Source organism: Girardinichthys multiradiatus, chromosome 19 (assembly GCF_021462225.1).
Source record: "Girardinichthys multiradiatus isolate DD_20200921_A chromosome 19, DD_fGirMul_XY1, whole genome shotgun sequence".
NCBI classification, from domain to species: domain Eukaryota; kingdom Metazoa; phylum Chordata; class Actinopteri; order Cyprinodontiformes; family Goodeidae; genus Girardinichthys; species Girardinichthys multiradiatus.
This window is the reverse complement of record NC_061811.1, coordinates 33048182-33060514: the sequence shown is the minus strand read 5'-3', so window position 1 is coordinate 33060514 and position 12333 is coordinate 33048182. Positions and strand designations below refer to the sequence as shown.

The following is a 12333-nucleotide window of genomic DNA, read 5'->3' as shown; positions in this document are numbered from 1 at the left end:
CGGCAAATTTCTATCCAATCAAAAATGTCGTAACATCCAGCTAACCAATTAGAGCTTGAAAGGCTTTTTTCCTGTTCTCTCACCGGATGAGGATGTGACACAATGCCTGTGACGTTAAATCTTCTCGCCATATATTGTATAACGTTTGTTGAAATTTTGTGAAATGATTAGATTTTTGACTAATCCAATTTGAAGTATTTTATTGTTTAAGCATGTTGAGATCTGTGTAATGAGGAACATAGAGCGAAAAGTTTTTTGTAATCAATTATTTATAGAGAAGACCTGCTGATATATATACAGGGGCGGGACAATGAAACTGAAACACCTGGTTTTAGACCACAATAATTTATTAGTATGGTGTAGGGCCTCCTTTTGCGGCCAATACAGCATCAATTCATCTTGGGAATGACATAAACAAGTCATGCACAGTGGTCAGAGGGATTTTAAGCCATTCTTCTTGCAGGATAGTGGCCAGGTCACTACGTGATACTGGTGGAGGAAAACGTTTCCTGACTCGCTCCTCCAAAACACCCCAAAGTGGCTCAATAATATTTAGATCTGGTGATTGTGCAGGCCATGGGAGATGTTCAACTTCACTTTCATGTTCATCAAACCAATCTTTCACCAGTCTTGCTGTGTGTATTGGTGCATTGTCATCCTGATACACGGCACTGCCTTCAGGATACAATGTTTGAACCATTGGATGCACATGGTCCTCAAGAATGGTTCAGTAGTCCTTGGCAGTGACGCGCCCATCTAGCACAAGTATTGGACCAAGGGAATGCCATGATATGGCAGCCCAAACCATCATTGATCCACCCCCATGCTTCACTCTGGGCATGCAACAATCTGGGTGGTACGCTTCTTTGGGGCTTCTCCACACCAGTAACTCTCCCGGATGTGGGGAAAACAGTAAAGGTGGACTCATCAGAGAACAATACATGTTTCACATTGTCCACAGCCCAAGATTTGCGCTCCTTGCACTATTGAAACCGACGTTTGGCATTGGCATGAGTGACCAAAGGTTTGGCTATAGCAGCCCGGACGTGTATATTGACCCTGTGGAGCTCCCGACCGACAGTTCTGGTGGAAACAGGAGAGTTGAGGTGCACATTTAATTCTGCCGTGATTTGGGCAGCCGTGGTTTTATGTTTTTTGGATACAATCTGGGTTAGCACCCGAACATCCCTTTCAGACAGCTTCCTCTGGCGTCCACAGTTAATCCTGTTGGATGTGGTTCGTCCTTCTTGGTGGTATGCTGACATTACCCTGGATATCGTGGCTCTTGATACATCACAAAGACTTGCTGTCTTGGTCACAGATGCACCAGCAAGACGTGCACCAACAATTTGACCTCTGGTATGTCACCCATAATGTTGTGTGCATTTCAATATTTTGAGCAAAACTGTGCTCTTACCCTGCTAATTGAACCTTCACACTCTTCTCTTACTGGTGCAATGTGCAATCAATGAAGACTGGCTACCAGGCTGGTCTAATTTAGCCATGAAACCTCCCACACTAAAATGACAGGTGTTTCAGTTTCATTGTCCAACCCTTGTATATGTTGGTTCAGCTGTCAAATTTGAAAACCGACTGTATTTCCTTTTAAATTGAGTGATTATAATTTTAAATGTAAAGTTGCAGAACAAAAGGATGGAAATTATGTATCCTCGCCCACTGTTTTAATCTTTGAATTTATACAGTGACCAAGCACTCTAATGTGTGAGGCAAATGCTATTGTGCATCCATGGCCTTGTCCTCAAAGAGAATCTCTCGAGTACATTGTGACCTGATTGTTTGAGGCCTAAACGTCCATCGTTGCCCCTCCCACAAAAAGTAACCTAAACAAAGAGAAAACAGTTTTTCACCATTCCAGTTTGACAAATATGAATGGAAAACACTTCTGTTCTACAATTCTGCTATACAGTGCAGTCTTTGTTTTCTGAAGTCTTGCTCAGTTCATGATTAAACAAAGCAAGAATTTTGCCCATTTTAGCTTATATTAGTACTGGATGAAGCTTGTTTTAAATGAACAGTCATGTAGATCTACTTCTTTTTCATTTATATATGAAAAATTATTTTAAGTTTTTTTGCAGAATATTTTATTGCATCCAGAATTGTGCTCTTTGCTAATCTAACCATTAGTGTTTTGATTGTATTGCAATGAATCTCCCTTTTTGTTTGATTATAAATGTAGAAATAGAGTTCAATTTGGGAAGAAGAGAAAATTCTACAAAATTTACAGAACCATTCACATGTAACCAGTTTAACCAGATTATGTAAACTGTCCAACCAACAAAACCACACAGAGGTTATTAGTTCAAAAGGTATTCTGCCTGAGGTTTGTGGGAAGCTTTTAGATGTGTTTCTGCAACTTCTCCTCCACTGTTTCCATGAATAATTTCAAAATTCTAAAGAAATTAGGTTTCTGATCCACGCCTTTATAATGCATTTACAACGCTAAAGGAGTTACAGTGCCTTGCGAAAGTACTCGGCCTCCTTGAACTGATCAACCTTTTGCCACATTTCAAGCTTCAAACATAAAGATATGAAATTCTAATTTTTTGTGAAGAATCAACAAGTGGGACACAATCGTGAAGTGGAATGAAATTTATTGGTTGTGTCAAACTTTTTTAACAAATAAAAAATGGAAAAGTGGGGCGTGCAATATTATTCGGCCCCCTTGTCTTAACACTTTGCAGCGCCACCCTTTGCTGCAATTACAGCTGCAAGTCACTTGCGGTATGTCTCTATCAGTTTTGCATATTGAGAGACTGAAATTCTTTCCCATTCTTCCTTGCAAAACAGCTCGAGCTCAGTGAGGTTGGATGGAGAGCGTTCGTGAACAGCAGTCTTCAGCTCTTTCCACAGATTCTTGATTGGATTCAGGTCTGGACTTTGACTTGGCCAGGTTTTCTTCCAGAATGGTCCTGTATTTGGCCCCATCCATCTTCCCATCAATTTTGACCATCTTCCCTGTCCCTGCTGATGAAAAGTAGGCCCAAACCATGATGCTGCCACCACCATGTTTGACAGTGGGAATGGTGTGTTCAGGGTGATGAGCTGTGTTGCTTTTACGCCAAACATATCGTTTTGCATTGTGGCCAAACAGTTTGATTTTGGTTGAATCTGACCAGAGCACCTTCTTCCACATGTTTGGTGTGTCTCCCAGGTGGCTTGTGGCAAACTTTAAACGAGACTTTTTATGGATATCTTTGAGAAATTGCTTTCATCTTGCCACTCTTCCATAAAGGCCAGATTTGTACAGTGTACGACTGATTGTTGTCCTATGGACAGACTCTCCCACCTCAGCTGTAGATCTCTGCAGTTCATCCAGAGTGATCATGGACCTCTTGGCTGCATCTCTGATCAGTCTTCTCCTTGTTTGAGATGAAAGTTTAGAGGGACGGCCGGGTCTTGGTAGATTTGCAGTGGTCTGATACTCCTTCCATTTCAATATGATTGCTTGTACAGTTCTCCTTAGGATGTTTAAAGCTTGGGAAATCTTTTTGTATCCAAATCCAGCTTTAAACGTCTCCACAACAGTATCTCGGACCTGCCTGGTGTGTTCCTTGGTCTTCATGATGCTCTCTGCGCTTTGAATAGAACCCTGAGACTATCACAGAGCAGGTGCATTTATACGGAGACTTGATCACACACAGGTTGATTCTACTTATCATCATCAGTCATTTGGGACAACATTGGATCATTCAGAGATCCTCACTGAACTTCTGGAGTGAGTTTGCTGCACTGAAAGTAAAGGGGCTGAATAATATTGCACGTCCAACTTTTCAGTTTTTTATTTGTTAAAAAAGTTTGACACATCCAATAAATTTCATTCCACTTCACGATTGTGCCCGACTTGTTGATTCTTCACAAACAATTTGAATTTTATATCTTTATGTTTGAAGCCTGAAATGTGGCAAAAGGTTGACCAGTTCAAGGGGGCAGAGTACTTTCGCAAGGCACTGTAAGAAGCACGTGCAAACACACCCTCCATTTCTGCTACCTGTATGACCCCTTCTCTTTTCCAATGGTTGTGATCAGTCTGACAGAGGGAGGTATCCCAATCCTTGTGGTTTTTAGTATATCAATGACCATCAGTGGGACCCTTTGTGGGGTGCCTTGAGACGACATTGTTGTAAATAAGCGCCGTTTAACTAAATAATCTGAACTGAAACTATCTGTGTAGTTATGCTGCTATAGGCTTAGGCTGCTGGAGGACATAATGACCACTTTCACCCTCTTCGCTACATTCTCCCACTACTCTCCAATTCTGCATTATTTGCTGTTATTTCAGCTTCTAACCTTGTTCTCTCTTTTCTCTTCCTAGAAGCTACACCTGGCCTGACTGTGTCTACCTGTGACACCTTTCTGGAGAGGGGAATCGTCCGAGCTTCTGCTGGCAACAACTTAATGCTCACCCTCTACCGATGATCCACATAGCCCTGTCTTTTAGTGTTTAACCCTTTCTCTCTCCTAGACATGGAAATTGACTGAGCTTAACTGTAACATACTCTATGTGCTCTCTTTCAGACTCTAACCTTGAAAACTGGCTCAGAGTTTATCTGTTCTTTCTTTCTAGATGAAACAACTAAAGGAGCTACATCATTAACATTTACTTTTCCTTCCCATAGAAAGTACTTCTGGATCAGTGCTTCTGTGTTCTTTTTGTGTCTCTGCTCTGTTCTCTCAAACCCCCAGTCGGTCGTGGCAGATGGCCGCTCACACTGAGCCTGGTTCTGCTGGAGGTTTCTTCCTGTTAAAAGGGAGTTTTTCCTCTCCGCTGTCGCTACATGCATGCTCAATATGAGGGATTGCTGCAAAGTCAACGCCAGTGACTGTCCACTGTCTCTACATGCTCATCCGGGAGGAGGGAATGCTGCAAGTCACTGACTGGATGCAATCTGCTGGGTTTCCTTAGATAGAAAAACGTTTTATCCAATTTGAATAAAAAGCTAACTCCGACTGCACTGTTCAATTGTTAGGATTACTTGGAGTGTATGTACCTGACTGTTGTGAAGTGCCTTGAGACAACATGTGTTGTGAATTGGCGCTATATAAATAAAACTGAATTGAATTGAATTGAATGTGCCGAACATAATACCTTCCATTGTTGGTTGCATTAAGATTCTCAGGAAGAAAGCTTTTCTGCATCTGCATACCTCTGGCTGTAGGTGAAGAAGCTGTGCCCCCCTCTGTCAATGAAAGCGCTCATTCTTGAGCTGAAGTATCCATGTGACTGTCTTAGGCAAATGTAAATGAAGTTCAATGAACATCCATGGAGAAGTAAGAGCATGGGACTGTGGCTTCAGGTTCCACACCCCACATGTGAAAAGGAAAAAAAAGGTGGGGGGAGTGGAAAGGTTATACTATAATAGAGAAAACCTCCTCAAAACTTAGGTCACTTTCTGTTTCCGTCAAACCTGCACATCGGCAGATACAGATACTAGGAGGAATCTTTCTACCATTAGGAATTGCTGATTTTTACCTTCCTCTGCAAATATTTTGTGCAATGTATCTGTATGTGTAAACTCATATTTACCTTATTAATTTACTAATGGTTATGTGTTTTCCAAGTTTTTACAGCATCGTGGCCAATTCTAATATATCATGCAATAGAAACATGGCTTAAGAGCAATATTTTCACATTTCTCTGCAAAGCCATATCTATACTTTTTCAAAGAGAGCAGATTAGCCTCACCACACTGCATTTAATATTCACTAGACAAGGCTATAGATGTGGCAGTGGATTTGTGAATGCCACATTCTTTTCATGGAAGAGTGGCCACAAGAAAGCCGTAGTTTAAAGAATCTGCATATGCAGTTTTCCTCAAGCCTTGCAGGAGAAATAGCAAACAAAGAAGGTGCAAAAATTCCCTTTTTGGTTAAATGCAAAAGGCTATGTATGGTGGAAAAATAACACCACACATCACTCTGAACATGCATGCCTACCTTGAAATAGGTAGCAACATCATGCTTTGGGGTTGTTTTTAATGAGCAAGAACAGGGAAAGATGGATGGAGCTAGATCAAATCTTTGTGCCTTACACGCTAAATGGAAAACAAACACCAGGCAATACCCTAAACGCACCATCCAAACAATAATACATTAGTCTCAGAAAACAATTTTATCATAAATCCCTTTGGACAAGCCCATCTCGAAGGTTCCTCTGGTCATCAGGTCAACATTGTTGACCCAAAGAAGGCGTGGAGTGGAGCTCAATTGATATAGACACATAGAACTAAACACTAAAGAGTAAATAACAACGGTGGAGTTTGATGCTTTTTCACTTTTCTTCTGTTTTTAAGCATCAGTCCAAGTAAAGGAACTGCAGATGGCTGAATAAATTTTTCCCACACACTCCCACACCAGCTGGCTGCCCAGACTGTCTGTAAATACTAAACACCCTGAGCTGCAAAGTCAATTTATTGACTTGGAAAGTCAGCAGCATAGCAGTGGCAGGTTGACTTCATCCTGCCTCGCTGGTTTGAAAAAAAGAAATCAGAATCACAATCAGCTTTATTGCCAAGTTTGTAAAGACAGACAAGGAATTTGATTCCGGTACACTTTGCTCTCAGTGAGGACTTTTTTTGTATAAATGATGGTAGAAATAAAGAATATCTTTTTTAAATGTACATATATTTACAATTGACTTTACAATATAATAAATATAATATAATGTGAGATCAGTCCAAGTATGCATGGTATTGTTCTAGACTGTCAATTGTTTATCAGAAAAACAGTCTGGACCTGTCCTGTTTTGTGGATGAGCCAAACCACAGAGATGGACAAAGACAGGACAGACTAAATTATGGCAGTATAGAAGATGACCAGCAGCTCCTGTGGAAAGTTGTACATTTTGAGTTGTCTCAGGAAGTACAGCCTCTGCTGGACCTTCTTCCGAAAATTGTCTATGTGTGAGGACCATCTCAGGTCTCGAGAAATGGTATGAACCAGAAATGGTCCACAGTAGATACAGTGTTGTTGAGGACAAACATGCCAGAAGGCATAAACCAAAACTCAATGAAAGCTTCATTTGATTTAGGGTCAAAAACTAATTCCTTCATTTTTTTTTCTGTTTTGATATTGCAGTAATATTATCAATGTACCAAAAATACTCAGTATTTGTTATATATTGGCACTGACAACAAGGCGCTTTCCACATAGCATTAAAGACAAACTTCAGGGCATGGCGCTGGTGGTGTAGGGGTTAAGCGCACAACCATGTGCAGAGGCTATAATCCTTGATGCAGCTGTCCCGGGTTTGAGTCCTGGACCTGGCGACCTTTGCTGAAAGTCTCCCCCTCTCTTTGCCCTCTTTCCTGTCTACTTACTGTTGAAAAATGAAAAATAAAAGGCTTGTAGTGCTGCAAAAAAAATTAAAGACAAAGTTCAATTTGGTCCATTAGAACATTGTCAGCTGTGTCGCAAAAATCGCTTTTCCAAGCAAAGCGTCTACATACAGCTCCATTGTGACAGAGTTGCTAGGAACACAGAGAGAGACAGATGAGGAAAATTGTTTAACTTGTCTAAAAACAATAATAATTCTATTGCAAAAATAATAAAAATCTGACTGATATACAGCGGCACGTATGCTCCTTGTGCATGTGTGGGTTTTCTCCAGGTACTCTGGACAAAAATATGACTGCTACGTTAACTGGTTACTCTAAACTAGCCTTAAGTGCATGTATGCATTCATAGTTGTTTGTCCTGTGTGTCTTTGTGTTGCCCTGTGATGTACTTGTCACCTGTTCAGGGTGGAGATGAGCACCAGCTACCCATTGCTGCTCCCCTATACAAGCTTGTATAGACATTGGATGGCTGAATAATACACGTTAAAATACACACATTGGACTTATGTATTACATCTTCCACAGTGGGCCTCCTGACAACTAGCTCAGTTGGCAAATCATACAAAATGCTATCGCAGGGTAGTGTGTTTGGAGCTGGCTTCTGCAGTCTGTCTTTCATTCTTGTGAATCTCAGCTAAAAGGACTCTGCATTTAGACTTCTACTTAATGTTTAAAATAAATTCTGGATGTCGAAGAAACGTTCTCTTTTACACAAAAAAACTACCACATTTAGCCTTAGACATATATGAACCGTTCAATTTAATTCAGTTTATTTATATAGGGCCATTTATGTAGTATGGACACGGATGCTAATCAGAGTTGATGGAAAGATGGACAAAGCTCAATAAACAGGATTGTGTGTTTTCCAATTTGCATATCTGGTTACTGTGAAACAATGAATACAACTTGAATCTCCTAAGCGCAGGAACTTATTCTTAAACAAGAATTTACCCATCTGTAAACTGGACATGTAACATAGTTCAAACTTAAGTTCTAATCTACAGTGTAAAGTTATGCCGTTGTAGCATTGCAGTGTCAGTAGGTACACAGGTTGCTCAAGTAAGAGATTATTTGCAGTAAACACACAAGTTTCTGCACAAAGATGTCAAACAATAAAGGTAGAGATGGGTATTAATTTAATTAGTTTTCTGTTGGTGGTGCCAAAAGGTCATGTAAATCTCTACCTAACCTGCAATATTAATGTTAATCGGCTATATAATTTTATTGCCATTGCCTTTGTTAAGAGTGCCATTTGTGTTCAGTTTTGTCAAATAAATTGTCAAACTTGTTCTCAGAACTTGGTGTGTGGGGAGATGTAATTTGAAAGCCAATGAATCATTACTGATTTGCACGGTTTGCAAAGCCACACTTCGCAGTGGTGATTAGCAGTCAGACTACAGACTACATGGAGGGTTATCATCACAATCACATGTCAAAATCTGACTTTGATGATGGAAGGTGTAGAAAATGTTGAATAATTGGTACTGGTCTTGTCAGTATTTGCAAAACAAGTGACTGTAGTTTGAGGTTTACAAGTATAACTACTTTAAGGAAACAAATAAGATTTCGTTCAGCAAAACTAACATCAACTAACCATACAAGTTCAAAGAGATCAAACCGAATTGTGTTTGAATTTCCTTTGATACATTTGTTCATTTAATTATTTTTCCATTGAGAAAACCCAGAACAATTCCAAATAAGTAACTACTAGTGAGAAGAAATAAAACTAATAAAACATTGATTTCAGTTCATCAGTAGAATAAAAGTTAAAAGCCAGAATAAATATTCAGTGTTAGTTTAGGCTAAACAGCAAGCAAAATAAGCCAAAAATAAATCAACTCATTCCTTAAGAAGTATAATATCAGCATGTGGTACATTATTGTATGATTATAAAGAAAGAAGTGTGGGTGTATTTAATGCACTAATTGGCACATTGTGATCTGCAAACTGCATGTAATACGTTTTAGAATCTGTACATTTGTGTATTTTCAGAAGCAAATTGAGTTGTGCCTTTACATAAAAAGCAATGAGAAATACACTATTAACAGATATATTTTTTACACTAAACTACACTGAGAGATAGAGTAAACTCTAAATTTATAGGCACACCAGGTCAAGTGGTGTAAAAATAATAAATTCATCCTTTGTTTCACCATTTCAGTAGTAGTAAACAGATTTTGAGAAATCCACCCTTTAATTAAAAAAAACAAAAAAAACTTCAAGAAATAAAAAATAGAAAAATAAACCTGAGGCAGCATTTATTTTTTTGGATTTACACTTTAATTGTAAGACACTGTGTGGAAGGGTTTTGTTAGCAAATCCATGGCTTCCTGTTCCCAGAGGGCTCTTTCTCCTATCCACACTATAAATTAAGAAAGACAAAATCAATCGTAACTGATCTGCCGACCTGAGTGAGCGTCAGTGAGCATACAGCTGGATCAAGTTGGACAGAGGGGCGAGACCATGAAAACGAAAAAAAAAAGAACTTTAAAATCAATCTGGAAACGAATTGGAAGTTAATGTAATGATACTAAAAAAAATTAGTGACGTATTCTTGTTTTTGGCATCGGTTAAAAAGTGTGTAGCGGCATTTTGAACCGGTTGAAGTGGATTTATTGTCATTGTTTTCGAGACAGCTTTGACCCACATACAGAAAAACGCCCAGAAGTAGGAACAAAATGTAAGGTGTTTTTATTGTCAGCAAAGTAATCGAACGAGGACGGGAAACGCCAACTGTACAGGAAGAGAGAAGAAATGACTGGTGAACAAAGGATAACATAGGAAATGATTAAGATCTGAGATCTGAGAAATGGCTTACTAAATTGTTGCTGCTTGAACCACCAGGGGTAGAGAGATTCGGGGTCTTGGCTTGCGAGGTAGAAGTTGCTCAGCTGTTCTCTCTGGTGCTGTCTGAGAGGACTGGGTGAGGACCAGAGATAATTCAGGTGTAGGTACTTGTGTTGGAGGGTGGAACAGGGTACGCTAATGCCTTGGTCCTGAAGTAGGAGGAAGCGGGAAGCCGTCAGCTTGGTCCGTGTCCGAAAAACGTAGATCCAATTTCCAGTAGACAATAATCTTAATTCCCCAGAAACGTCTGGAGCGTAGTTGAGTCTCAGCAAGGTAAACAAAGCCTTAGGTTAGAAATCTGCAAGGGAGCAAATACAAAATTACTAGAAGAACAAAAACGAAGCAAAAATCAGTAGAGGCCGAGCTTGTTACCTCTAAGGCAAACACTCTGGCATTGAAGTGCTGGCAGCCTCCCCTTAAGTACTCCTCCATGCAATCAGCAGATAGGTCGCACCTGTCACCCAGAGCACACACAGACACAGACCCTGATATTTATTAGTGACTGGCTCAGCCCGACATGACGAGCATTGCAGTAAACAAGTTGTAATTAAAGCATGAATAAAAATCTCAAAATGATGCCATGAAAGAAATGGTTTGACCTAGGCCAGTTGTCTCAAATGATAAAAGTTGGACTTGATTACTGATTTAATCAATGCATCAAATTTCAAATCATTGCTCAGTTTCACATCCAGGTTTGTTGCTGTCTCAGTAAAATATTTTGGAGAAAGACCCAAATCTACATGGACATTTGAAATATCACTGGGCTTAAACAACAGTACCTCAGTCTTTTGTTTATTAAAACACAAACAACTCTACTCAACAGTTCCAACACGGACACAAAATCATCTCTCCTTTAAATAAGTTCTGAACCACTCTAGAGCAATAATGTGAAAGCCCATCCAGTTCTCCAGGTGGGACAGGTGGATCTGATGGTCCACTGTGCCGAAGGCAGCTGTTAGGTTCATCAGTATTAAAAAAAAAAAAACCAAATCAGTCAGACAGTCCCTGGATAGGTACTGAACAAGCGCTATGTAAGGAAATCAGGAGCCACGGTGGTTGGGCTTGGTGGGGTGTGGGGCAATGGCTGTGCCAGAATAGGATCTACGGCTGGGAGGGGGCTTTTAATGGATTTGGGTATGTCCAGGTGGACCTGCCAGACCTGCCAGTGCCTGTGTGGTGCCTGCGGTCCTGGCTGGTCTGGCAGATCTCTGGGTCTTACACTGGCAGTTGTGGGGTTGCTTGTCTTTGCTGGCTCTTTGGGGGCTTCCTCGTGGTGTCTTTAAGGATCACTGGCGGGGGTCCTTGGCCTCAGGTGGCGCTGGGCTGGTCTGGGCACTGGCAGGACAAGAGGGGGTCAGTTTGGGAGATGGCCCGCAAGGGGGAATTCATGTTGGTGCTTTGGTGCCCACCCCTCCTTCCTCATATATACACAGCAGTAGGGTCTTGGGATGTGGGACGATGGACCTTGTGGGCATGAGGGGAGCAGCATGCAAATTTGGCCTGCACAGGTGAGGGTGGCAGTATGGCTGGGTCGGGGGGGCCTTGGTGCCCTGCATCTCGCTCTGTGCCTCTTTGACCTGGGGGCTGTTGCTCCGTTGCCTTGCCAGCAACCTACTTCTGTGCTGGGCCCATGGCTGGCCTCGGTTGATGCTTCATGTCTGGCTGCCTGGGACTGCTGCTGCCTTCCGGAGCTGGGTTTACCTACTCTTTGTTGCTCTTAAGTGCTGTGGATTGGAGGCCTTCTACTGTTCTCGCTACACTTACAGATGTATATTTCCAGGTGACAAGCTCGCACTCACACACCCACTCAAAACAAACACCTATTACTATACATACGTTCACCCACCCACACACACACACACACACACACACACACACACACCAACACACAAACGTTGGAGGTCATTCAAGTTCAGGTTACTATGACATCAATGTGGCCCACCTAATCATGCAATTAAAGTACTGTCTTCAGATATCCTTTTTGTAGAGCAAAACTGCCCTCATCATATCTTCTGAGGTTGCGGAGTCCAGATCACCTTCCTGTCCAAAACCTGTGGGACAATGGCCACAAATGGCATCTGTGATTCTGAACCACCACCATGGCTTTCGGTTTGACCTGCTCTGCCCTTTG

General features: G+C 41.1%; 1 long non-coding RNA gene across 1 annotated transcript; it reads right to left on the bottom strand.

Annotated features, from left to right (window-relative positions):
* Window positions 1–9570: 9570 nt before the first annotated feature.
* On the bottom strand, window positions 9571–10626 carry LOC124855948. Its single transcript, XR_007035196.1, has 3 exons — window positions 10575–10626; window positions 10174–10500; window positions 9571–10088 (listed from the first exon to the last, which is right to left on the bottom strand). It is a non-coding gene; the product is annotated as an uncharacterized LOC124855948 (long non-coding RNA).
* Window positions 10627–12333: the final 1707 nt, after the last annotated feature.